Raw genomic sequence first — 27,881 nt, 5'->3', positions numbered from 1 at the left:
GGTTGACATTCAAATGCAATAAATACAAATAACCCTAGCTAGTACTGTACAAGATGACCATCCTTCAGGCACATAATCATCAGATTTCCAAAGTCAATGCAAAAGAAAAAAAATCTTAGAGGCAGCTAAAGAGAAGGGTCAAATCACATACAGAGGGAATCCCATCAGGCCAGCAGCAGATCTGTCAGCAGAAACCTTACAAGCCAGAAGAGATTGGAGGCCTATTTTCAGCATTCTTCAAGAAAAAAAAAAATCAACGAAGAGTTTCATATTCCACCAAACTAAGCTTCATAAGTGAAGGAGAGAAAATATCCTTCTCAAACAAGCAAATGCTGAGAGAATTTGTTTCAACTAGACCAGCATTACAAGAGGTCCTTAAGGGAGTGCTAAACATAAAACCAAAAGAATGACACCTGCTACCACAAAACACACTTAAATAAACACATAGTCCACAGGCAGTATAATGTAAGTACACAATCAGTTCTACATAACAACCAGCTAACAACACAATGACAAGAATGAAAATCACACGTTAATACTATCTTGAATGTAATTGGGTTAAGCATCACTTAACCCAATTAACATCACTTAAAAGACACAGAGTGGCCAGCTAGATAAAAAGACAAGATCCAACATCTTTTGCCTTCAAGAGATCCATCTCACATGTAATAGCATCCACATGCTCAGATTAAAGAGACAGAGAAAATTATACCATGCAAACAGAAAAGTAAAAGAGCAGGAGTTGCTAATCTCATGTCAGGAAAAACATACTTTAAACCAACAAATATTAAGAAAGATAATAAAGGGCATTATATAATGATAAAGAGTACAATCCAACAAGAAGACTTAACTATCATATATATATATATATATATATATATATATACCCAACATTGGAGCACCCAGGTTCATAAAATAAGCTCTTCTTGGCTTATAAAAAGATGTAGACAACCCTACAATAATAACAGAAATCTTCAACACCCCAACGATGTGACAGTGCAAGACAGATCGCCAAAGCAGAAAACTTACAAAGAATCCCTAGACTTTAACTTGACATTTGACCAATTGAAACTAATAGGTATCTATAGAACAGTCCACCCAACAACCATAGAATATACATTCTTCTCATCTACACACAAAACATATTCTAAGATTGACCACATGACCCATTATAAAGCAAGCTCAATACATTCAAGAAATTGAAATCATACCAAGCACACTCTTTTACCACAGTACAATAAAAATAGAAATCAGTATTGAGAAGGTCTCTCAAAAACACATAAAAACATAAAAATTGAACACCTTCTCCTGAATAACTTCTGGATGAACATCAAAATTCATGCAAATATAAAAAAATGAAATTAAGAAAAATGGAAACAACATACCAAAATCTCCGGAATGCAGCTAAAGCAATGATAAGAGGAAAGTTTATAGCCCTAAACTTCTTCATCAAGAAGTTAGAAAGATCATATATTAATGATCTAACTTTGTACCTAAAGGAACTAGGAGAAAAAAATGACAAACCAACTGCAGAGCTAGCAGAAGAAAAGAAATAACTAAAGTTAGAGAAGAACTTAATAAAATTGAGATGTGAAAATCCATACAAAAGATCAATTAAACCAAGGATTGGCTCTTTGAAAAAATAAACAAGATAGACAGACTCCTAGATAGATTAACAAAGAAAAACAATGAGAATATCCAAATAAGTACAATGAGAAATGGCAAATGTGACACTGCAACTGATACCACAGAAACATAAAAGAGCCTCAGAGAATGCTATGAACAACACTATGCACACAAATTAGAAAATCTAGAGGATGTGGATAAATTTCTAGAAACACAGTCTCCCAAGATTGAATCAGGAAGAAATTGAAACTCTGAATAGACCAGTATAGAGCTCTTAAATTGGATCAGTAATAAAAAAAAAACCTACCAACAAATAAAAGCCCTGGACCAGATGGATTTACAGCCTTATTCTACCAGAAATATAAAGAAGTAGTACCAATCCTACTTAAACTACTCCAAAAATAGAATAGGAAGGATTTCTGCCTAACACATTCAATGAGGCCAACATCAGCCTAATACCAAAACTTAGCAAGAGACAATGAAGATATAGAACCTCAGAGCAATATCCCTGATGAACATAGATGCAAAAATCTTCAATAAAATGCCAGCAAGCCAAATACAGCAGCCATGATCAAGTAGGCTTTATTTCTGAGATGCAAGGTTGGTTCAACAAATCAATAAATGTGATTCATCATATAAACAGAATTAAAAGCAAAACCTATAGGATCATCTGAAGAGAGGCAGAAAAAGCATTTAATAATATCCAACATGTCTTCCTGATAAAAATTCTCAAAAGACTAGACATCAAAGGAACATGCCTTAATAAGAGCCATCCATGACAAAACCACAGCCAACATCATACTGAATGGACAAAACATGGAATGATTCTCCTTGAGAACTGGAAAAAGAGAAGGACACCCTTACCACTCCTATATAACACAGTACTGGAAGTCCTAACCAGAGCAATCAGGCAGGAAAAAGAAACAGAAAGCACTTCCTAAAGAAGTCAAACTATATCTTTTTGTTGATGATATGTTTCTATAGTTAGAAAACCCAAAGACTGTGCCAAAAGCCTGCTAGACCTGATAAAAAATTTTGGTAAGTTTTCAGGATACAAAGTCAACACACAAAAATCAGTACCATTTCTATATATCAATAGTGCCTGAACTGAAAGTCAAATGAAGAACACAATCCCATTTAAAATAGCAACAAAAAAAAATGAAATACATAGGAATACACCTAACCAAGAAGGTGAAACATCATTACAAGAAGAACTAACAAACACTGATGAAAAATCAGAGACAACACGAATAAATGAAAAAACATTCCATGCAATGTCACTAAATGGCCATAATGCCCGAAGTAATTTATAAATTCAATGCTATTCCTATCAAACTATCAATGTCATTTTTCATAGAATTAGAAAAAACTATGCTAAAACTCGTGGAATCTAAAAGAGCCAAAACTATCCTAAGTAAAAACAGGCAGAGGCATCACATTATCTTACTTCAAACTCCACTATAAGGCTACATAACCAAAACAGTATGATACTGGTACAAAAACAGACACATAGACCTAAGGAACATGTTATAGAGCCCAGAAATAAAATGTCACACTATAACGAGCTGGTCTTCAACAAGGCTGACAAAACAAGCAATGTGGAAAGGATTCCCTATTTAATAAATTGTGCTGGATAACTGGCCAGCCACATGCAGAAGAATGAAGCTAGACACTTACCTTTCACCATATACAAAAATTAACTCAAGATAGTTTGAAGATTTAAATATAAGACTCAAAAAAATCCTGGAAGAAAGCCTAGGAAATACCCTTCTTGACATTAGCTTGGCATAGAATTTTTGGCTAACTCCCCAAAAGAGTTAGAAAAAAAAATAGTGACAAGTGGGACCTAATTAAACAAAAGAGCTTCTCTGCTGCTAAAGAAACTATCAGCCTAGGAAACATACAACCTACAGAATGGGAGAAAATATTCACAAATTATGCTTCCGACAAAGGTCTGATATCCAGAATCTATAAGGAACTTAAATCAATAAGCAAAACCAAATGACCTAATTAAAAAAAATGGGCAAAGGACATAAACAGACAATTATCAAAAGAAGGCATTTAAGTGGCCAACAAACATGAAAAAAAAAATGCTCATCATCACTAATCATCAGAGAAATGCAAATCAAAGCCACAATGTGATACTATCTCACACCAGACAGAATGGCTATTACAAAATGTTAAAAAAACAACAGATCCTGGTGAGGCTGTGGAGGAAAGGAACACTCATACACTGTTGGTAGGAATATAAATTAGTTCATCTATTGTGGAAAGCACTTTGGAGATTTCTCAAAGGATTTAGAGCTACCATTTGACCCTAAATTCCATTACTGTGTACAACCCTCCCCCCAAAAAAAAACATATGCCAAAAAGACATGTGCACATATATGTTCTTTGCCACCTTATTCACAATATCAAAAACGTAGAATCAACCTAGGTACTCATGAATGATGAATTGGATAAAGAAAATGTGGTACATATACACCATGCAATATTATGCAGCCATGAAAAAGCATAAAATTATATCCCGTGCAAAAACATAGATGGATCTGGAATCTGTAATCCTAAGTTAATTAATACAGGAAGAGAAAACCAAATACTACAAGTTTTCACATATAAGTGGGAGCTAAATATTGAGCATATATGGATATAACTATGGGAACAAGACACTACGGACTACTAGATGGGGGAGGAAGGCAGGGGGACATGGGTCAAAAAACTACCTATTTGGTACAATGCTCACTACCTTGGTGCAATATACCCATTTAACAAACCTGCACATGTACCCCTTTCTTTAAAGTAAAATTTGAAATAAAAAAAGTATATTTTTTCAGCATGTCCTTTAAAGTATAATATTATGTTATAAACCTTTTTTAAAATTTTCTTTAACAAGTTGATTCATTGTTCCAAAAGTTCTTGAAGACTTGTGTCAGATTCCTTAACTGAAAGATTGTTAATATTAAAGTTTTGAGTTGAAAACACAGGAAAATTTGAAACTATTAAAAAACTTTCATTCCATTTTCTTAATATAAGACTGTATCTTCTTAAATTATGTAATTCTTGACATAAGTTTAAGTAACGTTTAATCTTTCCTTGTATCTTAATTTTCTTTAAAAAAAAAGACACACTTTTTTTTCCAAAAATTTTATCAAAATTTCCAGGTGTACATATTCTAATTTTAGAATATCTTTTCACTCTACAATGACTCAGAGTAGTATAATTACATTGGTTATCTTTGAATAAATTGAGTGCATAAAAAGAGTGCCCTGTCATCATTTTGTGTTTTTTTTGAAACCGTATTTGAAGAGAATGAGTTGTCCTTTTTATACCCTGTGGTATAAAGGACGACAATGGTAGGAAGCAGGAAACACTTTTTGTGAATAATTGATAAGATTATTTAAATTTAATTGATGATAATTTCAAAGATACTTTTTAAATTTTAGTCGAACCCGTTTTTTACATCTTTTTTGAGGTCAGTTTTACTGAGTTATAATTTATATCTAGTAAATCTATGTATATTTTGTATATAGTTATGAGTTTGAAAAAAAAACATACATTCATGCAACCACCAATACCATCAAGATTAAAAATATTTCCATCACACCCAAAAAGTTCCTTAGTACTCCTTTTTGTGCAATCTCTTCCTCAACCTCTACTTGGCAGTCATTATTCTGATTTTGCCTATTATTTTTATTTTTTAGAATGTTATAAAAATGAAATTATAGAGCAGGTGGCATTGGTGTCTGGCTTCTTCTCTTTAGACCAAAATGTTAACAAGAGTTATTTATATCTAGTGTGGTTTATGTGACACAAAAGAGGCTGGCACTCCATCTTACACTGTTTGAGGAGCAGTCCTAAGGAGAGTAGAGTAAAATGACAAATAAACTCTGAATTCTTGATTGTGATGTTGCTAAACCAGTTTTGGGTCTCTTCTCTGTTAGACTCCTTATTATGTGAAATAAGCATTCATTATATAGACTATTTTACATGGATGATATATCACTTGCTCAAATGCAGAATGAACTACAAACAAAAATGTGCAAACAATGGGTATGAAGAAATAGAAGCTATTTTTTTTCAAGTGTTATCTTGTTTTAGTTGGCAGTGAGCAATATTTGAAGACTTTCAAAAACTATTTAAAACTAAATTATATGCAAAACACAGTATGTAAATCATCTTCACCTTTGCAATTTGTTTTCCTCCACCCATACATTTTTTTTCCTACTACCCTCATTTCCTCAATCCTCTGGACACTTTACGGAATCAGAAGAATTTAATCTTAACATGATTGGATTATCAATGATGATTAAAAAAAATAGATGTCTTGGACGGATATCTCCTAGAAATATGTCCAGGGATCTTTCTGTGTAGTCAGTCTATTTGTTTCAGTGAAAGAAAAATTGTGCCATGCTGCTTAGGAAAACTCATGCCAAACAAATTTTATCAATGTTTTGATTAAAGTTTATAGATCTAGGGAGTTCCTTAGAAATACCATTCATCTAGGCTATTATCAAAAAATGAAAATAACAAGTGTTGGTGAGGGTGTGGAGAAAAGGGTACCCTTGCATAGTGTTTGTGGGAGTATAAATTACTACAGCCATTATGGAAAACCGTATGGAGTTTGCTCACAAAATTAAAAATAGAGCTATCATATGATCCCACTACTGGATATATATCAAAAGAAAATTAAATTCATATTTTGAAGAGATACCTGTGCTCCCACATTTATTACAGCCTTACTTGCAGTAGCCAATATAGAGAGTCAACCTAAGTGCTCATTAAAGATTTGATGAATAAAGTAAAAGTGGAATATATAAACAATGCAATACTATTGAGCCTTTAAAAAGAAGAAAATTTTATGATATGTGACAACATGGATAAACTTGGAGAACATTATGTTAAGTTAAATCAACCAGGCCCAGAAATACAAATATTCCATGATTTCACTTATTTGTGGAATCTAAAAATTTTGAAAATCATAGAAGCAGAAAATAGAATGATAATTACCAGAGACTGGTGGTAGGAAAGATTGGAGCGATGTCATTCAAAGGGTACAAATTTTAGTTAGGAAGAGTAGGTTTGGAAGATCTATTGTATATCATGGTGACTGTAAATTGTAACAGTATATTGTATACTTGAAAATTGCTAATATAATACGTTGTAAGTGTTCCCACCACAAAATAACCACAAGTATGTGAGGTCATGCATATGTTACATAGCTTGACTTAGGCGTTCGGCAATGTACACATATGTTAAAACACTGTATTATACACCATGAATTTATAAAAATTTTAGTTGTCAATTAAAAAAATACATATTCATCCAAAAGAGCATTTGGCAATGTTTCTCATGTTTCACTTGAGAATAAGGTGGTAAATCTTATTTTCCATTCATTGTATGATTATAAGAGTAGCATGAAATGTTATGATTCCCTTGCCCACATGGAGGAGGTTTCTAAGAGTTTTATTTAGTACTTTTCTTAACCATTTCTTTTTTTGTGAAAACTGTTAAAATTTCTTCTAAAGAATAAATTGAACTTAAGCTTATACAATTCACAACTGACAAAATAAACACACAAAGAAGCATAAACTTGGTAAAACATTAAAGATTGTTTTTACAGATAAAGTATTTTTAAAGGATTTAGCATACAGGCCCAAAAGTCACACACACAAATAGGATTTATTAGCAAATAATTCAATTTTTTGTACTTAATTTCTAAGGCAGCTACTTGAATATGAATGTAAAAAAATATAGTTTGAGGGAGTTTCTGGAAAATAAATTTAAGGATTTTGTTTACCCTTCCCCTATGTTACGGCATAATCTCTTAAAATATATAAAAGTTGAAAGTATATATAGAAATACAATCTCCATATTGTGGTAAGAGATTGACCAAGGAGATTGAAGCTGTTACTCATTAGATAAATATGTTTCAATTCTGAGTGCCACAGTCTAAAAAAAATGAGAAATTATTGTGTATTAAAATGATTAATTTAGTTATATTTTTATAATTCTCACTTGGACTCTCCAAAAGTCTCTTCATTAATTATATTGAATCTTTTTAGTCTGACAATGTTTTGTACATCCTTTGAGGGTCTAGAGGTCAGAGACAAAAGAAGAAAGAGTCACTTTTTATTTTTTACTTTTTAAAATTATACTTTAAGTTCTGGGATACATGTGCAGAATGTTCAGGTTTGTTACATAGGTATACACGTGCCATGGTTGTTTGCTGCACCCATCGACCCGTCATCTACGTTAGGTATTTCTTCTATTGCTATCCCTCTCCTAGCCTCCCACCCCCTAACAGGCCCTGGTGTGTGATGCTTCCCTCCCTGTGTCCATGTGTTCTCATTGTTCAACTCCCACTTACGAGTGAGAACATGCAGTGTTTGTTTTTCTGCTCCTGTGTTACTTGGCTGAGAATGATGCTTTCCAGCTTCATCCGTGTCCCTGCAAAGGACATGAACTCATTCTTTTTTATGGCTGCATAGTATTCCATGGTGTATATGTGCCACATTTTCTTTATCCAGTCTATCATTGATGGGCATTTGGGTTGATTGCAAGTCTTTACTATTGTTAGCAGTGCTGCAATAAACATACGTGTGCATGTGTCTTTATAGTAGAATGATTTATAATCCTCTGGGTATATACTCAGTAATGGGATTGCTGGGTCAAATGGTATTTCTCGCTCTAGATCCTTGAGGAATCACCACACTGTCTTCCACAATGGTTGAACTAATTTACACTCCCACCAACAGTGTAACAGTGTTCCTATTGAAAGAGACAGTTTTCTATTGGCCTTGAAGAAACAAACTGCCATGCTGTAAGAGGGTCCTATGATAAAGAATGGTAGGCAGCCTCTGAAAGCTACAAAATACAAGGAACTAGATATTGCCAAAAATCATTGACCCTGGAAGAGGACACCAAACCTCAGATAAGATCACAGTCCTGGCTCTGAGACCAGAATCCTGGAAAAGGGGAACTGTCAGACTTTATTGCTGCCAAGTTTCAAGGTGATAGTAGTTTTAGCTGCAATCCAGCTTAGCCATCCCTGGACTTCTGCCCCATAGAAACTGAGATTATAAGCATCTGGTATTATAAGCTTCTAATTTTGTGGTAACTTTTTTTGCAGTGACAGAAATTAATACAGTCACAGTGTGGTGAAAAAGCAGAACCAATACTAATATTGCCAATTCATTCATTAATTCATTCATTAACTCATTTTGTATTTACTAATTATCTATTATGTACCAGTCATTTTACTAGAAACAATGATGAGCAAAAAATTATACACTGCAGTCCCTACTTTAAAGAGACATGGAATGTAACAGAAAACAAATGTAAATTATATAGTCACAATTATAAAAAGCTGATATATGGGCTCTAATGTTAGAGTATGGATTTTCTTGTTGCCCATATATAACAAAGAACCTCTTCTAAGTTCAAGATTCAGGCAGTAATGTTTAACCAGAGATTGGAAGGATTGTTTGGAAAGAACCCTCTACAAAGAAAGGTATGGTTACATGGCTACTTCATTAGATCAAGGTCCTTCTTCCATTGTAGCCTGTTCCCATTAGACAACAAATTTCCTTGAATGCAGAAATTGTATCTTGTTTTATTTTATTTACAGAGTCTAGTACATAAGATGCTCACTATACACTGAACAAATAAACAGGTGAATGAATCATTGCTATCACAAGAAAGGAGGATGTGGCTGTGTGTATAAGAAAGGTGTGTCCCATCACAGAACTGGCCAATGATGAAACAGACTGCCCTTCATAGAAAATAGCTGGATCCCAATTATATGAAGTCTAATCAGACACTGTATGATCATCACTCAAGAGCATTGAGAATATAGTGAGACGGCTATTAAATCAATTCTAGTTCTCAGCATCTGCTTACTCCTCGGAGTGATAAATAGAAATTGTGATAGACAGGATGGGGTGTCTTTATGCAAATCAGAAACAGCAACTGGAGAAGGGGAACTTTCACAGGATGAGAGTTGGGCCAGAATAAAATGTATTACCAAATAGTGATAGCATAGAAATATAAAAGAACACTTTTGACACCGAAAAGAAAATCAGGTTATTTTACCTTAACAGAGTTTGAATAAAGCAGTGCATGTAAAGGAATGATGAATTACCTGGACATAAAGATTACCATTGCAGAGGATTATCAAACTCTCTGAGTCCCGTTCTCAAAAGAGAAAAGCTTCCAAGATGTGTAAACAGTTTTTACATGCATGCTTCTTTTAGGGTGGACAAATAGTCCTCAGGATTCAAAGAATCTGAGGACATGACCTTTTTCTGTGTCATAACTCAAATTTCAAACTGGAGTAGAGAGATCAGGCACAAGCTATGCAACCAGAAGCAATGGTGGGTCAGCCTTTGTGGTTAAAACTTTTAGCAGACTTTTTCTGCCTTAATCCCCAGTGCACATAGTACTATGTAGGTATCGAAAGATTCCACTAGACCAAAATGATTTGTTTGACTACATGTATGATCAAAAGAACAATCTAATTTTGGATTTGTTCTGGATGTTTGGTTGAGGTGGTAGACAATGTTAATAAGATAAATACATGTTCTAATTATTGCTTAGGTACTATAATTTATCATGGATGGCTCATATTACAATTTGAGGTAACAATTATGTAAATATAAAAGATACTATGAACATCAAAATAAAAAATATTGACACATAAAATATAATTAACAATATCTCTCAATGAAAGTCTATGTTTAGTAGGAAGAATTGAGCTCCCTGAATGGCGTGAACCCAGGAGGCGGAGCTTGCAGTGAGCAGAGATCCGCCACAGCACTCCAACCTGGGTGACAGAGCAAAACTTTGTCTCAAAAAAAAAAAAAAAAGAGCTCAGGAAAAGTTCATGATGCTTAGTCAAGTTCAGTTAGGATACAACTTAAAATAGTCACTCAAGGATCCCATACTGATTTTGTCTGTGGCTCACTTCTATAGGTTTCTAGACTTGATTTTTCAGTGTACTTCTTGTTTAGTAGGCTAGGAATATTTACTGCCACTATGTAAACTCAAAAAGTATTAATCTCAAGAACAAATAATTGTAAATTTATCTGCCTAGAATTAAAACTACATAAACAAAATTTAGGAATTATATATTTATTGATATTTTCTATTGATTCATTTTTTTTCCTTATGGGAACATACACCTAAGAAACCAAATACAATTTCTGAATATTGTTGAAAATAATATTTTACAGTTTCAATATTTTTTTGAGTGCCAGATACATGCCAGGAACAGTAGGGTGACATGATTCTTACACCAAGCTTGTAGATTAAATATCCGTGCCCTTGCTTTGTGGATGGAGAAACTAGCTGAAGGAGGGTAAGTAAATTTCTAGTGATTACAGGCTAGCAGGTAGCAGAAATACTATTTGTGCTCAGGGCTGTTTTCAAAGGCCATAACACTTTCACCGAACTCCTCTGTATATACAGATGGTGACAATAAAATACATAATGTGTACTAATTCACAAACCTTCAAAGTAATAGTCTTAGTAATGCATACACCTAATTTATACAACTAAGTAACTCCCAATGTCCTAATGAAAATATCTGCATTCAGAATTTTTCCTTCTGTTCAGTCTTCTCCAAGAATTTTGTTTTCTTGAATTATATTTGCATTATAAATGTATATATTGTTGTGGTTTTCCATAACAGTGACAGTGAGGATACATTTTTATAAGAAAGAAAACTATCATCAGCTTTTAAAGTTTGAAATGTGTTCAAAATATCTTAATATTTACCTTCACTTACAGTCTCACTTTGTATAAGATGCAGCTTTACATATGTAAATGTCAGCCAGAAGAAGTTAGCTATAACTTGAAGTTCAGAGAAGTCTAAATGGAAGATTCTGAATTAGGAATCATCAAAATGTTGGTGGCAACTGAAGCCACATTCCTGGACAGGGTCAGGGTTTGTAGATTGAGAAGATAAATTACCGTAAGTTGAAACACACAAACATTTAAAGAACTGGTGGGGAAAGTTAGACAAAAAAGTACTGGAAAGGGATCACTTAGGGAAAAAAAAATAAAGAGAAAGGGTGAGACACTCTAAGAAAAGAGTCTTTTTAAAAGAAGGTTAAAAGCTGCTGGGATGTCTACTGATTTTATAAACAGGGAGGCTAAGGGTGAGCTACAGAGGAATATTTTGGTGGCAAGATGGGAAAAGAAACCCAATTTTAGTGTGATAAGGAGTGAGTGATCGGTGAATAAATTAGAGTGGAAAGCTTAGGAAATGAAGTCAACAATGATAGCTATAAATGTAGGTAAGAACTAGAAATTTGACTGTTGGAGGAAGTGAATAAGGGAAGGTTGTCCATAATTACTTTAATTTACTTTTTAAATTATTTTTTATATTAAAGATGTTGCAAACTCATAATCCAAGGGAAAAATTTTTTAGTGAAGATATTAAAATTACAGTTGAAAGAAGCACTAAAAATGGGGTCATTTTGGATGTTATGGGAGGCAAATATTAAGTAGAAAAACATTTAAACTATATCTATAAAATGTAATTATCCTTTCTCATTTCCTTCATCCACACCCAAAGAAAAACTAAGTATAAGATAATTTCTTCTTGTCTTTATTAGAATGAACAAACCAGGGCCCTTTTCTGTAATAAGCAAGAAGTAGGCTACTAATAGGGCATTTATTACACTTGCTTATTCATCAAGGCAATTGATAGGTATAAAAACAAACAAGTAATATTTTACACAGAAATGAGAATTACTATTTTTATAGGAAATGATAGACAACTTGCTAAATGAGGAAACGTTTCCTTCTTCCATATGGATTTAGATTCGCCCATATCTGCACCTTAGTTTCTGGCTTCAGATGACATATCTGTGCATGAGCTAATGATTTCACTAATTAGAGAAATGAACATATTCTCAGCTCTTACATGTGAAAATAACCATGAAGATCGGTTCATGGCCATCTTTAATGGTGGAGTTTCAGAATTTATTCTACCATCACCACCTCAACCTTCTGCTCCATACCACCCGAGGTCCCTCACTCCACCTGACACTCATAAATCTACAAGACTTTGGTAACAATGGGCATCACCATTTGCGAAGTCAAGGCAAAAATATTCCAGACTCTAATTGTGGGAAATGAGTAAAGAAAATGGATTCAGGCAATACAATTTGCTCCTATGTTATGTGGTTGGGTGTTCTTCAGAGGTGAGTAAGGCAGGAGAATCGCTTGAACCCTGGAGACGCAAGTTGCAGTGAACTGAGTTGGACCCACTGCACTCCAGCCTGGGCGACAGAGTGAGACTAGGTCTCAAAAAAAAAAAAAAAAAAGGGTAGCGGGGATAAGAATTTATACAGTGAGATTTAATGAAAGATTCACTTTGGATATAGGAGCACAACCTAAGAGTGAAGAACCAAATAAAGCCCTGAGAGAGAGAATGGTGGCACTCACCTTGGGAATAAAGATCAAAGGTGTTTCCCTTGAGCTCTAAGGGAACATGATTTTGTCAAGAGTTTATCATTTTATTTCCTTTGCTGCAATAGCCTTTTACAGTGTAACAATTTGTGATTAAACCAGATCCTTTCCTGGCTGTAGTCTTGAGGAATCTAAAGAAGATAGAATAATAATTGGAAATATGTTCTCCTAATTCTGTCTGGCTCTGTGGAACTTGATCAAAAGCAAACAGAAAAGAAGCGAAAAATAAGTGGCCAATATATTTGGAGCCCAATTGAGGTTGACATGCAAAACTGAAGATGAGGCCGTGGGAATCAGTGGAAGGAGGGAGGAAAATTATTGTAGATGACTAAGTCTAAGAACAAAAAGACAAAAATTATGACATGAAATAGAAATTTTGTTTCTTATGGTAAGAAATTCATAAGAATAGGTACTTTGAAATTAGTTATAATGGTTGGGAGTTAAATGTGTAAAACCAAGATAAAACAGATCCAATTTCTGGTTATTTTGGAACAAAGGAAGCAAAAGAATGATTACTTTTACTTGTAAAAACAGTGGAAATAAATGCGTTCAGCAAGAATCTAGGTTTCACTTTAAGCCAGAAGCATAAGAAGTTGGTCACTGAAAAATGGATGATATAGATGTAGCTGGCAGAATAATGGCCCTGAATCTGTGAATGTTCCCTTACATGGCAAAAGGGACTTTGAAGATATGATTAAGATTAAAGACCTAGAGACGAGATTACCCTGGATTATCCAGGTTGGCCCAATCTAATCACTTGAGTTCAAAAGCAGCAAATATTATGACTGCAGAGAAACGGTTTAGAGAAATTTGACTTTGCTGTCTTTGAGGATGGAGGTAATTGACCATGTGGACAACCTCTAAAAGCTGAAAAAAGCGAGGAAGCAAAGTCTCCTCTCGAACTTCCAGAAAGGAATGCAGCCTCTCCATCACACGTTGATTTTAGGACTCCTGACCTCCAAAACTATGAGATGATAAATTGTTGTTGTTTTAAGCACTATTTATGGTGGTTTGTTATGTCAGCTATGAAAAACTGATACATAGAGGGATTTATCATGGAATGGAGGGGGGTATAGAATGCAAAGTAACATAAGGATAGTTGTGCCCATTGCATAAATCTGTTTTGAGAATCAGTGAGATGGAAATATATAAATCACTTAAAATGATCACTGGAACATGGGCTTTCAGAATTGGTAGTTATTATTTGATTATTTATTGCAGGTACTATGAATCAAGCAATGTGGTAGGCACTGCTGATTAAATGCTGGAAAAATTATACATGGAATTATTCCCATGTCACTTATACTTAGTTTTCTGAAAATAAAGTCAATTAGTTCTAGGTAATTAGGCAGTCTCCTGGTGAAATAAAAGCAGAATTGCAGACACCCCCTCCAAAAATAAGTTTTGTTTTGTTTTTTATTCTTTGAGTCCTAGTTTATTCATTTATAAATGGAACTTAACAAGGACCAAACTTTCATTGCCAAAGCAATTGACATGAAATGTATTATTTATTTATTTTTTTGTTTTCCTATGCAAATTTTATTTTTTTTATTTATTTTTCTTTTTTTTAATTATACTTTAAGTTTTAGGGTACATGTGCACATTGTGCAGGTTAGTTACATACATATACATGTGCCATGCTGGTGTGCTGCACCCACTAACTCGTCATCTAGCATTAGGTATATCTCCCAATGCTATCCCTCCCCCCTCCCCCCACCCCAAAACAGTCCCCAGAGTGTGACGTTCCCCTTCCTGTGTCCATGTGATCTCATTGTTCAGTTCCCACCTATCAGTGAGAATATGCGGTGTTTGGTTTTTTGTTCTTGCGATAGTTTACTGACAATGATGATTTCCAATTTCATCCATGTCCCTACAAAGGACATGAACTCATCATTTTTTATGGCTGCATAGTATTCCATGGTGTATATGTGCCACATTTTCTTAATCCAGTCTATCATTGTTGGACATTTGGGTTGGTTCCAAGTCTTTGCTATTGTGAATAATGCCGCAATAAACATATGTGTGCATGTGTCTTTATAGCAGCATGATTTATAGTCCTTTGGGTATATACCCAGTAATGGGATGGCTGGGTCAAATGGTATTTCTAGTTCTAGATCCCTGAGGAATCGCCACACTGACTTCCACAAGGGTTGAACTAGTTTACAGTCCCACCAACAGTGTAAAATTGTTCCTATTTCTCCACATCCTCTCCAGCACCTGTTGTTTCCTGACTTTTTAATGATTGCCATTCTAACTGGTGTGAGATGGTATCTCATTGTGGTTTTGATTTGCATTTCTCTGATGGCCAGTGATGGTGAGCATTTTTCATGTGTTTTTTGGCTGCATAAATGTCTTCTTTTGAGAAGTGTCTGTTCATGTCCTTTGCCCACTTTTTGATGGGGTTGTTTGTTTTTTCTTGTAAATTTGTTTGAGTTCCTTGTAGATTCTGGATATTAGCCCTTTGTCAGATGAGTAGGTTGCGAAAATTTTCTCCCATTTTGTAGGTTGCCTGTTCACTCTGATGGTAGTTTCTTTTGCTGTGCAGGAGCTCTTGAGTTTAATTAGATCCCATTTGTCAATTTTGTCTTTTGTTGCCATTGCTTTTGGTGTTTTAGACATGAAGTCCTTGCCCATGCCTATGTCCTGAATGGTAATGCCTAGGTTTTCTTCTAGGGTTTTTATGGTTTTAGGTCTAACGTTTAAGTCTTTAATCCATCTTGAATTGATTTTTGTATAAGGTGTAAGGAAGGGATCCAGTTTCAGCTTTCTACATATGGCTAGCCAGTTTTCCCAGCACCATTTATTAAATAGGGAATCCTTTCCCCATTGCTTGGTTTTCTCAGGTTTGTCAAAGATCAGAGGAGATCTGAGAATGGGCAGACTGCCTCCTCAAGTGGGTCCCTGACCCCTGACCCCAGAGCAGCCTAACTGGGAGGCACCCTCCAGCAGGGGCACACTGACACCTCACACTGCAGGGTACTCCAACAGACCTGCAGCTGAGGGTCCTGTCTGTTAGAAGGAAAACTAACAAACAGAAAGGACATCCACACCAAAAACCCATCTGTACATCACCATCATCAAAGACCAAAAGTAGATAAAACCACAAAGATGGGGAAAAAACAGAACAGAAAAACTGGAAACTCTAAAAATCAGAGCACCTCTCCTCCTCCAAAGGAACGCAGCTCCTCACCAGCAGCAGAACAAAGCTGGACGGAGAACGACTTTGACAAGCTGAGAGAAGAAGGCTTCAGACAATCAAATTACTCTGAGCTACAGGAGGACATTCAAACCAAAGGCAAAGACGTTGAAAACTTTGAAAAAAATTTAGAAGAATGTATAACTAGAATAACCAATACAGAGAAGTGCTTAAAGGAGCTGATGGAGCTGAAAACCAAGGCTCGAGAACTACGGGAAGAATGCAGAAGCCTCAGGAGCCTATGCGATCAACTGGAAGAAAGGGTATCAGCAATGGAAGATGAAATGAATGAAATGAAGCGAGAAGGAAAGTTTATAGAAAAAAGAATAAAAAGAAACGAACAAAGCCTCCAAGAAATATGGGACTATGTGAAAAGACCAAATCTACGTCTGATTGGTGTACCTGAAAGTGATGGGGAGAATGGAACCAAGTTGGAAAACACTCTGCAGGATATTATCCAGGAGAATTTCCCCAATCTAGCAAGGCAGGCCAACGTTCAGATTCAGGAAATACAGAGAACGCCACAAAGATACTCCTCGAGAAGAGCAACTCCAAGACACATAATTGTCAGATTCACCAAAGTTGAAATGAAGGAAAAAATGTTAAGGGCAGCCAGAGAGAAAGGTCGGGTTACCCTCAAAGGGAAGCCCATCAGACTAACAGCAGATCTCTCGGCAGAAACCCTACAAGCCAGAAGAGAGTGGGGACCAATATTCAACATTCTTAAAGAAAAGAATTTTCAACCCAGAATTTCATATCCAGCCAAACTAAGCTTCATAAGTGAAGGAGAAATAAAATCCTTTACAGACAAGCAAATGCTGAGAGATTTTGTCACCACCAGGCCTGCCCTAAAAGAGCTCCTGAAGGAAGTGCTAAACATGGAAAGGAACAACTGGTACCAGCCGCTGCAAAATCATGCCAAAGTGTAAAGACCATCGAGACTAGGAAGAAACTGCATCAACTAACGAGCAAAATCACCAGCTAACATCATAATGACAGGATCAAATTCACACATAACACTATTAACTTTAAATGTAAATGGACTAAATGCTCCAATTAAAAGACACAGACTGGCAAATTGGATAAAGAGTCAAGACCCATCAGTGTGCTGTATTCAGGAAACCTATCTCACGTGCAGAGACACACATAGGCTCAAAAGAAAAGGATTGAGGAAGATCTACCAAGCAAATGGAAAACAAAAAAAAGGCAGGGGTTGCAATCCTAGTCTCTGATAAAACAGACTTTAAACGAACAAAGATCAAAAGAGGCAAAGAAGGCCATTACATAATGGTAAAGGGATCAATTCAACAAGAAGAGCTAACTATCCTAAATATATATGCACCCAATACAGGAGCACCCAGATTCATAAAGCAAGTCCTGAGTGACCTACAAAGAGACTTAGACTCCCACACATTAATAATGGTAGACTTTAACACCCCACTGTCAACATTAGACAGATCAACGAGACAGAAATGTTTTAAAAACGGGTTTAGTCCGGGTGTCGTGGCTCATGCTTGTAATTCTAGCACTTTGGGAGGCTGAGGCGGGCACATTGTCTGATCTCAGGAGTTTGAGACCAGCCTGGGCAACACAGTGAAACCCTGTTTCTACTAAAATACAAAAAATTAGCCAGGCATGGCAGCGTGCGCCTATAGTCCCAGCTACTTGGGAGGCTGAGGCAGGAGAATTACTTGAACCCGGAAGGTGGAGGTTGCAGTGAGCCAAGATGGTGCCACTGCATAGAGCGAGACTGTCTCAAAAAAAAAAAAAAACAAGCGTTTAGTATTTTATTTATGTATATATGTGCCTACTTGTGCGCGTGTGTGTGGACATATATATATATGCACAAATACATATATATGTATATATATGTATATATATGTGCATGGGTCCACATTTGTGTATGTGCCCATGAAGGACTGAATGTACTTTGTGGTGAAAAATATAGCAACTATTCTGGTCTTTATCACTCTATTTTTGGCTACATTCAGAAGGGGAGTAGAAATGTTGTAAGCAACTTGAGGTAATTCAAGCTTTTCACATTATTAGCCATGGAGTCTGTTAAGCAACCCATTTATTTGTGGAGCTGCCATGGCTTCACAATTAAGGGGAAACACTAAAATCAAGGAAGTGTTTCTTAGTAATTTGTTGAGGATCAATTTAATTGTCCTTTGGCACTCAGTGCTACTGAAACTCAATAAATAGTTCACTTGGAGGAAATTTGATGACGAATAAAACCAATAGAAAAACAAGATAGTCACTGTTAGTCACTATTCAGCTTTTGTCCCAAGGATAATGCTGTCATGTTGTGTCTAAATTAAATGTCACAAGTTGGAATAATTCAGATATAAAAATAAGAATTCCAATAATCTATTCAACTATATTCAATACATTTTCTGAGCAAAAAGTATGTTTTATGCACAAAGATGAATTAGGAACAATTCCTACTCAAAGAATAATAAGTAATAGTTGCTGTAATTTCTACACTGTTTTGCAGTTTGTAAAACATTATTTATGCGTTATTTTATTTGAAAGTATTAAAATCTTATGGTATAGGAATATGCATGTAAAACCCTCTTTCTTAAGGATACAAGAAAACTATAGGAGTACAGGAAGGTTATCAGTGATTTTGGCTGGGCAGTTATTCAATGGCTTAACTGAAGATGAAAAATCTTCAGTTATGCTAGTAGGCCTAGGAGTTAAAAAATAAAATCTGTTATTCTATAAACAAAATAGGTGCTGCTATTTCAAATAACTGAATTGTAGTGTACTTAGTGTTCTTAATTGGAATTTTCTTTTTCTTTTTGTGGACACTAATTTGTACAAGAGTATATTAAAAAGAAATTTTCATGGGGGAATAAAGGAAGCAAATAAACTGAAACATTAATAATAAAAAAGTCTGCATTCTAGTATTGTCTGTTTTTTACTTATTTACTTTTTAAATTGACTAACAAAAATTATACATATTTATGATTACAACATGATGTTTTGATATATGTATACATCATTAAACAGCTAAATCAAGCTAATTAACACACATTGTTACTTCTCATACTTCTTTGTAGTAAGAATGCAAAATCTACTCTCAGTAATGTTCAGGTATAAAATACATTGTTATTAACTATCAATCAGAATTTTCAATGTGTAAGTTGCATATAACAAATTCAGCAATTTAAAATGTACAATTGTATGAGTTTGAAAGCATGATATGAAACATTTCTACCACTGCAAAATGTTTCTTCATGACCTATTGCAGTCAACCCCTCCCCTCTACTGCTCCTGGTAACCATTGCTCTGCTTTCTGATAATATAGTTACCTTTTCCAGAATGTCACATAAATAAATCATAGAATTTTTAGTCTTGTATCTGGCCTCTTTCACTTAGCATTTTGAGTTCTATCTTTGTTGTTGAGTGTATTAGTAGTTAATCAGCGGTTAATTGCTTTTAAAGCTGTGCAAAATTCTGTTGCAAGGATATACCACAATTTGTCAACTCTCAAGTTGATAAAGGCTTTTTTTTCAGTATTTGGATGTTATAAATAAAGCTGTTATGAATATCCAGATATGAGCCTTCATGTGAACACATCTTTTCATTGACCTTGAGTAAATCCTTAAGGAAGGATTTCTGTGTCTTATAAGGAACTGCTAAAGTGTTCTGCAAAGTGTCTATATCATTTTGCTTTCATACCAGCCACATGTGAGATTTCTTGAATTTTATCTTCAATATTTATGGGTGTTAGCTATTTTGATTTATATTTAGTGGTATCTCATTGTGGTTTTACTTTGCATTTCTCTAATGAATAGTAAGCATCCTTTTTGAAATCTGTTTATTTCTTAATCTTATATTCTTTTCTAAGTTTTTGCAGATTTTTCTTTTAAATTGAGTTGTTTATATTCTGCTTGTTGAGTTCAATGTCTCATATATTCTGGACAGGAGTCCTTTTGAAGAATATATTCATAAGAGTTATATCTGATCGTCTGATGCTTGTCTTTTGTATTGTAGTTTGTTATTTTTTTAAATGCTATCTGATCCAGTTTTGAGGTTGTGGCTAGAAGCAGATCTGTTCCACTTCTAGAGCAGCTGATTAAGTCCACATGACAATCACTTGCTTTATTGGACTCTCGTTTTCTGGAGTTACTATGCACCTGCAGCAATTGCCCCAAAGCCAGATAACAGGCAATTAGGGGCAGCCTCTATGCCCAGAGCCAGTGAAATTATTTAAATTACTCAATTCATCGGGAGCCTGTATGACCTAGCTAATCCTATCCCACTTGCCATGCATAACCTCCTCCCGAAAGTCCCAGTTCCTTGTTACTCTGTCCCTGGTGCAACCCTCTTTGTGGCCCTGCATGCAGCCTTCCCTCATTTGGAGATGTAACAAGCAGTTTTGATATTTATTTATTCAAATATCACTGCGTTGTGTTCTATGATCAAAAGAATCTTCAAATCTTCTAATAGGCCTTTCATTCCACTAACGGTGTCTTGACAAGCAATAGAATGAGTTTTCATTTCATCTTTCTAATGGTACAAATTTCTTTTGGGAAAGCATGCTACCTATATTGGCTCTATGCATTTGGAGTGGACATGGTATAAATCTCAGATGCAAGAACATGTCCTGATTGGGTTAAGTAAATCATTATATTCCATGTCTTTGTGTATACTTCAAAGATGGGAAAGTGATGCTGCTAGAACCACAGAAATGCAAGAAAATGTTTTTGGGTTTTCACTGAAATAAATACTCACTGTCTAGTTGGAAGGAGATAGAAGAAATTTTCTTCCTCTCTTCTTCATGTTCTTTCATTTTAAGGTCTCTGTTTCTTCAATTCTTTCATATTTACAAATATAGTGTTATGCTGTGTGTGTGTGTGTGTTTGTGTAGAATGGCTGTGACTTGATTATTCATATTGTTCCATTGTTTTCTAGCGAGTGTCAGAATTGAGACCTCTCATCTCACTGTGTTTGTTTTTACTTTGTAGCCGGGTAGTTATTCTTCTGAAAGTATAAAAATTTTCTTTTTACTCTTGGAGTTAGATAATTTTATTAAAATAAACCTGAGTGTTTTCCTCTATTCATTTACCTTGCAAAGGCTTTTAATCCCCAGAATCAGTTCTTGTTCCAGCTCAAGAATGTTTTTTTTTCCTACTCATTTAATTCTCACCTCTCTACCTGTTATTTATTTTTCTCTTTTCATTATTCTGTTTGGTGTGTGCTTTGGAAAATTTATTTCATTTGAATGAATTCCTAATTTGAATCTCACTCAGTAACCTAATTTGGTGATCATTTTGTTTCATGATTTTTAATTCAAATAAAATATTACACACAAACTTAAATAATTATCTCACTATCTACGTACCTATTATAGAAAACATTTTGTGCTATAATTGAATTGTCCTATGTGGTCTTATTTATTTTGCTTCAAGTTATTCTCTCTCTCTTACAGCAGCCCTATCTTGCTATGCTGTGAGTATTCTGTTGTTTTTCCTTTTTTTTTTCTTTTTGTTTCATAGCTCTGGTTAGGTTCTTTTCCTTTGTCTACTCATATGCTGCACTTGGAGTTCAGAACCAGATCCAGAGATCCTTAACAGGTGAAAGTCTGATGAGATGAGAAAAGGGCAAAACTCTGTCCTGTGAAGTGGTGGAATGCCAGTCATCAAGTTCACTCTATTTCTTTTGTGCTCATTGATTAAACCTTTCTATTTTCTGGACTTATCCTCTGCAAAGGTGGTGCTATTTTTGCCTGAATGGTAGAGAGAACTCAGACCACCAGCTCTTCCCCACAGCTATCTAGGAGACTGGGATACCAGCAAAACCATATGTGGACATTCCCAGGTCAATCTCTACTTCTAGGATTTCTCTCACCCCCACTCTCATCTGAGGGTTTTCCATGTCTGGCTCTCACTTCATAGGGGAAAATGTTTTTCATCAGTTCTTTCTTTCTATTCATCATCTGGCAGATCATGTTGCCTCTGCAATCCTTCTGTGCCATGTTCCTGCCAATCCACAATCACAAAGCTTAGGGGACCTGGTTGCTGACTGAATTGAAATTGAGAGTAGAGGGCAGCAGGTATACTGCCACAGGGTCACGTTCCCTGATCTCCTCAGATGTTAACTCATTTTTCTCTCCAGATAGAATTTCTAGTGTTGGTTGTCTGAATGGGTAGGAAAAAGAATCCCATCAAAGTGAAGGAAATGTCATGAGCAAGATTAAAAGTGACCTGGTCTGTGTAGAAGTCACAGAAACTATCTCTTTTGTTACCACTTGTTAAAGTTAGGTTTGGTGGAACCAGATTGTGAAGATTTTTGTTAAACAGGATATGGAGTTTCATTTTAATCTAGTTACTGATGGGTTGTCACTGAAGGCACTTAAGAAAGAAGAATTTATATTGCATTTTCTCCAAACATTTTGCTACACATGTTTTACAAAAATTATAATATTATACAGCCTCATTATTTTTCAAAAATGTATTATAAAATTAAGTATGTTAATTCAAATTTTAGAATTGATCAGAGTATAATAAAAACTAATTTTAAAGTTTAAAATTTTATAATAAAAATAATTACTATGTACTTAGTTGATTTCTTAATATAATATAATTTTTGTCTTAGTCAAATGCATGCAGCTGATACAGAATTGTCAGCATAGTAAAACTATCTTTTTATGAAACTAAAATTAAAGAATAATATATAATACTTTTTGAGGCTTACTCTGTGCTAGAAAAGCACATAACTTACAGTTCTCTCATTTATACCTTAAATCAACATTATAAAGAAGCTATTATTATTATATCCCTTTTTTCATATAAGAAATGTGAAGCACAGATATTTATAAATGTTTGATTCAGGACCATTGCACAATGTGTCCAGGAACTTCCTGAACCACTCTGTGGTTGTTTTCTCAGTTCCACTTAAATAGTTCAAATAAATACATTCAGTATAGTTCAAATAAATATATTCAAAACATGCAAAATCCCTACAACAGTTCCTTGACCCATGAGGTGGGTTATAGTAGCAAGAATAGCCAAGGGAAGCTGCTAACACTGCATTTATCCATCAAACTAATAAAGCAAATTCAATACTGCATTCCCAGAAGCACTACTGAGGTTATTCTTCCCATCAAGAGCAAAATGGCAGAAGGATGGTGACACCCATCATATCCTCCCCCTCCTTTACTTCACCTGTTTGACTGTGGTGAAAGCACATGGTCCTTGGAGAATGACAGTGGATTATTATAAACTTATTCAGGTGTTGATTCCAGCTGCAGCCACTGTCCCAGATGTGGTTTTGTTGCTGGAGCAAATTAACACATTTTCTGGCATATGGTATGCAGTTATTGATCTCGTGAACACTTTTGTTTATACTTCTTTTAAAAAGACCACAGAGAACAGTTTCCTTTCAGAAAAGTCAGCAATACAAAATCATGATATTGCCTTATGACTGTAATAATATACCAACTTTAAGTTACGATGTAGCATACAGAGATCTTGATCACCTTATATGCCACAAGGCATCATACTAGTGCATTATACTATTGACAAAATGTTCATTGGACCAGAAGAGAAGGATGTTACAACTACTTTAGACATTTCGTTGAAAAAACAAGCATGCCAGAAATAAATCTCACAAAAATTCAGGAGTCTATATCTCAATGAAATTTCTAGGTATCTAGTTATCTTGGCGGTGTCATTTATTCTTTACAAGGTGAAAGACAATTTGTTTCACCTGCCTCTCCCACCACTAAGAAAGAGGTCACAATGCTAATGGACCTCTTTCACCTTTGGAAGCAGCATATTCCTTGTTGGTGTGTGCTACTCAAAACCAATCACCAAGTAACCTATAAGGTTGCCCATTTTGAGTGACATCCAGGTAAGAAAAGATCCCCAGACAAGTACAAGTTTCAGTATAAGCTGCTCCATCACTGGGCCGTATGATCAGCAGCTGTGATGGTGCTTGAAGTGTCTGCAGCAGTTAGCAATGCTATATGAAACTATTGGCAGGTTCCTAAAGGTGAATCGTACCACAGACCTCTGAGAATTTGAAACTGTGCTGTGCCATCATCTACAGACAGCTATTCTCCTTTTGAGATGCAGCTTCCAGCTTGCTACTGCACTAATAGAGACTGAAATCTAGCCGTCATAAACTGGATGTTTGCTGACCTACCAAAAATAATGCTAGGCATGCTCAGCAGTATTCCTACATCAAATGGAAGTGGCATATTCAGGATTGGACTCAAACCAGCCCTGATGGCACAAAATAGTTGCATAAGTAAGTGTTCTCAATGCCTACTCCTGACAAATTGCTTTTTCTCTCTTGACTACTTACGACCTTATTAAGAGTCCATTATCACCAGGTGGCTGAGGAGGGAAAAGATGAGTATGGTGTTATAGATGGATATGCATAATATTCTGGTGAAACCCGATATCGGGTGACGTCAGTACTACTGTAGTCCCACTGCAGAGTGCCTATGAACGACAAAAGAAAAATGGGGGAAGTATCTCCTCATTGGAGAGAACTTTGAGTAGTGCACCTGCTGTTTGCTTTGTCTGAACGACATTATGGCCAGAGATATGATCTACACTGGTTCAGGACAAATGGTCAATAACTTGACATGATGACCCAGGACTTAGGACAAATACAATTCAAAAATGGAGGCTTGGCGCAGTGGCTCACACCTGTAATCCCAGCACTTTGGGAGGCTGAGGTGGGTGGATCATCTTAGGTCGGGAGTTCGAGACCAGCCTGACCAACTTGGAGAAACCCTCTCTCTACAAAAAAAAAAAAAAAAATTGCCAGGCATGGTGACACATGCCTGTAATCCCAGCCACTCAGGAGGCTGAGGCAGGAGAACCACTTGAACCCAGGAGGCGGAGGTTGTGGTGAGCCAAGATCGCACCATTGCACTCCAGCCTGGGCAACAAGAGCTAAACTCCATCTCAAAAAAAAAAATAGATAACAAGGAGGTCGGGGGAAGAGGTATGTGGCTAAACCTCTCTGAATGGACACAATATGTGAAGTATCTGTGTCTCACATGACGCTCACGAAGGAGCAACCTCAACAGAGAACTTTAATACTTAGGAGACAAGACCCATTCTGAAGATGTCGGTTATCTCCTCCCAGGAATCCTTGTGTAAAACGTGGTGAAACTCTTTCATTTGAACATTGAGGTGTTTTGTTTATTTTTTTCCTTCTTTCTTGGAAATACCATTTTCAATTTAGTTTTTGGCTATCGCCTCTTTTCAAATACTTCTTTCTTCATTTGGAACACTTGTTTTTTAGGTAGATTAATTGTTTTCCATATCTATGATCTTTTCTCTTTTGAGACAGGGCCCAGCTTTGTTGCCCAGGCTGTAGTGAAGTGGTGTGATCATGGCTTACTGCAGCCTCAACCTCCTGAGCTCAAGTGATCCTCTCACTTCAGCCTCCTGTAGCTGGGACTACAGGTGTGTGCCACCCATCTAATTAATTTTAATTTTTTTTTTGTTTTTTGTAGAGATAGGTTCTCACTATGTTTCCCAGGCTGGTCTTAAACTTCTGGGTTCAAGTAATGCTCCCCATTTGCCCTTTCAAAATCTTGGGATCTTTGCTTATATTTCTTTCTTGCTTTGTTCTTTTTAGTCGCACTTTGGGAGAACTTTTTATATTATTATATAAGTTTGCACTTTGTCACTTCTATTCTTTATTGTCTTCCATTAGTCTCAACTCTTACTGCATTTTTACTTGTACATTTGAATTTCCTTTGAATTTTGTTCATTTGCTAACATATTTTAAATGGTATTTGGCCTGTAGTCTTTATATACCTTCCAACTTTTTCTAATCTTGTTTTATAAAACCGTGTCTTCTTACTTGCTAGAGTGAATTACAAATATATTTCTATTTAGTTGTGAGTATACAATTTTTAGTGGTGTTCGATTGCTCTTAGTCTACAAGGTGGTGAAAAGAATTGTGATTTATTTTCTCTCACCTATGTAACCTTATGTTGATTTTCTTTTTCTTGTACTCATTCTGTATTGAGGGTGCATCAGTCTAGGTTTAGTGTTTCCCAGAAAAAAAAAAAAAAGTGCGTATATAGCACTTGGCTCTTCTTGGGTACTGTTAGCATACCTGGAGACCTAATTCAAGTACCTTCCCAGAATTCTTATACCGTAGAAATTTTTAGCCTCATATAAGTAAAATTCTTGCCTTTTAAAAATGATCATAACACAGGGTGAGAAAATATCTTTATAAGAACAATAGAATGCATAATGGATAAATATAGACTTAAAAACTTTAAGTAAGACAGTCTTATGAAGGCATTAAAAGATATAAGAATCCGATGTAAGAAAATCTAATGTTTAAATTCTGTTAAGATTACTATAAATGTAAATTTAACCCATTTATGCCTGAGATTGCAATGTTTTGAATTTTTGCAATCAGACCTTGGCGATGACCTTGAGCAGTAGGCTATAAATAACTCCCACATGCTTAGCGTTCCAATAATGGAACACTAGGCGTAAAATAAGAAAACATATGAAAGATCAAATTGTTGCTTAACTCCTGTTTTGATCTGTAAAATCAATTTTTTCTGCTTAAATGAATTTCAATCTAATAAGCAATACCAGATTTTTTTGTGCACTTTGTAAATCAAATTGCCTTTAAAAGTACTTTTTCAGAGTAACATTTGTATGGTTTTTCATAGCTATTGCACCATTTTACATTCCCACCAACAGTGTACAAGGGTTCCAATTTCTCCAAATTCTTAACACTTTTTAAAAATAATAGCTATCCTATCAGGTATGAGGTATTATCTCATTGTGGTTTCGATTTGCTTTTCCTTGATGATTAGTAATGTTGAACATTGCTTTTATATCCCTCTTGTCCATTTGTATGTCTTATTTGGGGAAATGTCCATTTAAATGGAAATGCTATATAAAACTGCATTCAAACAAGCCCTTAATGACACAGATAAGTTACATGTCATTTAAAAAATTAGATTATTTGTTGTATTGACCATTTTTAAAGTCCTTTGACCATTCTTTTAATTGCATTTTTTGTTTTATTTTTGCAATTGAGTTCCTGGCATTTTTAAAGTATATTTTGGGCATTAACTACCTAACAGATATGTGTTTTGCCAATATTTTCTTCTATTCTATAGGTTGCCTTTTCACTTTATGGATTGTTCCCTTCTCTGTGCAGCTTTTAGTATATACGTACAATGGAATATTATTTAGCCTTATAAAAGAAGGACACCCTGCTATATGTGGCAACATGGATTAACCTGGAGAAAATTATGCTCAGTGAAATAAGCCAGTCACAGAAGAACAAATACAGCATGGTTCTACTTATAGAAGATATTTAGGATAGCCAAACTCACAGAAGCAGAGATGGGAATGTTGTCTGTCAGGAGTTGGTGGGAGGGGAAAATGGGGAGTTGTTTAATTAGTATAAAATTTCAGTTATGTAAGATGTTTACGTTCTAGTAATTTGCTGTACAACATAGTGCTATTAGTTAATGATACTGTAGTGTACACACTTAGGAATTTGATGAGAGGGAAAAAGAAAAGAAATTTGATAAGAGGGTAAATCTTGTGTTATGTTTCTTACCACAATA

The sequence above is a fragment of the Gorilla gorilla genome, chromosome 7 (assembly GCF_029281585.2).
Source record: "Gorilla gorilla gorilla isolate KB3781 chromosome 7, NHGRI_mGorGor1-v2.1_pri, whole genome shotgun sequence".
Lineage (NCBI taxonomy): Eukaryota > Metazoa > Chordata > Mammalia > Primates > Hominidae > Gorilla > Gorilla gorilla.
This window is presented reverse-complemented; position numbering follows the sequence as displayed.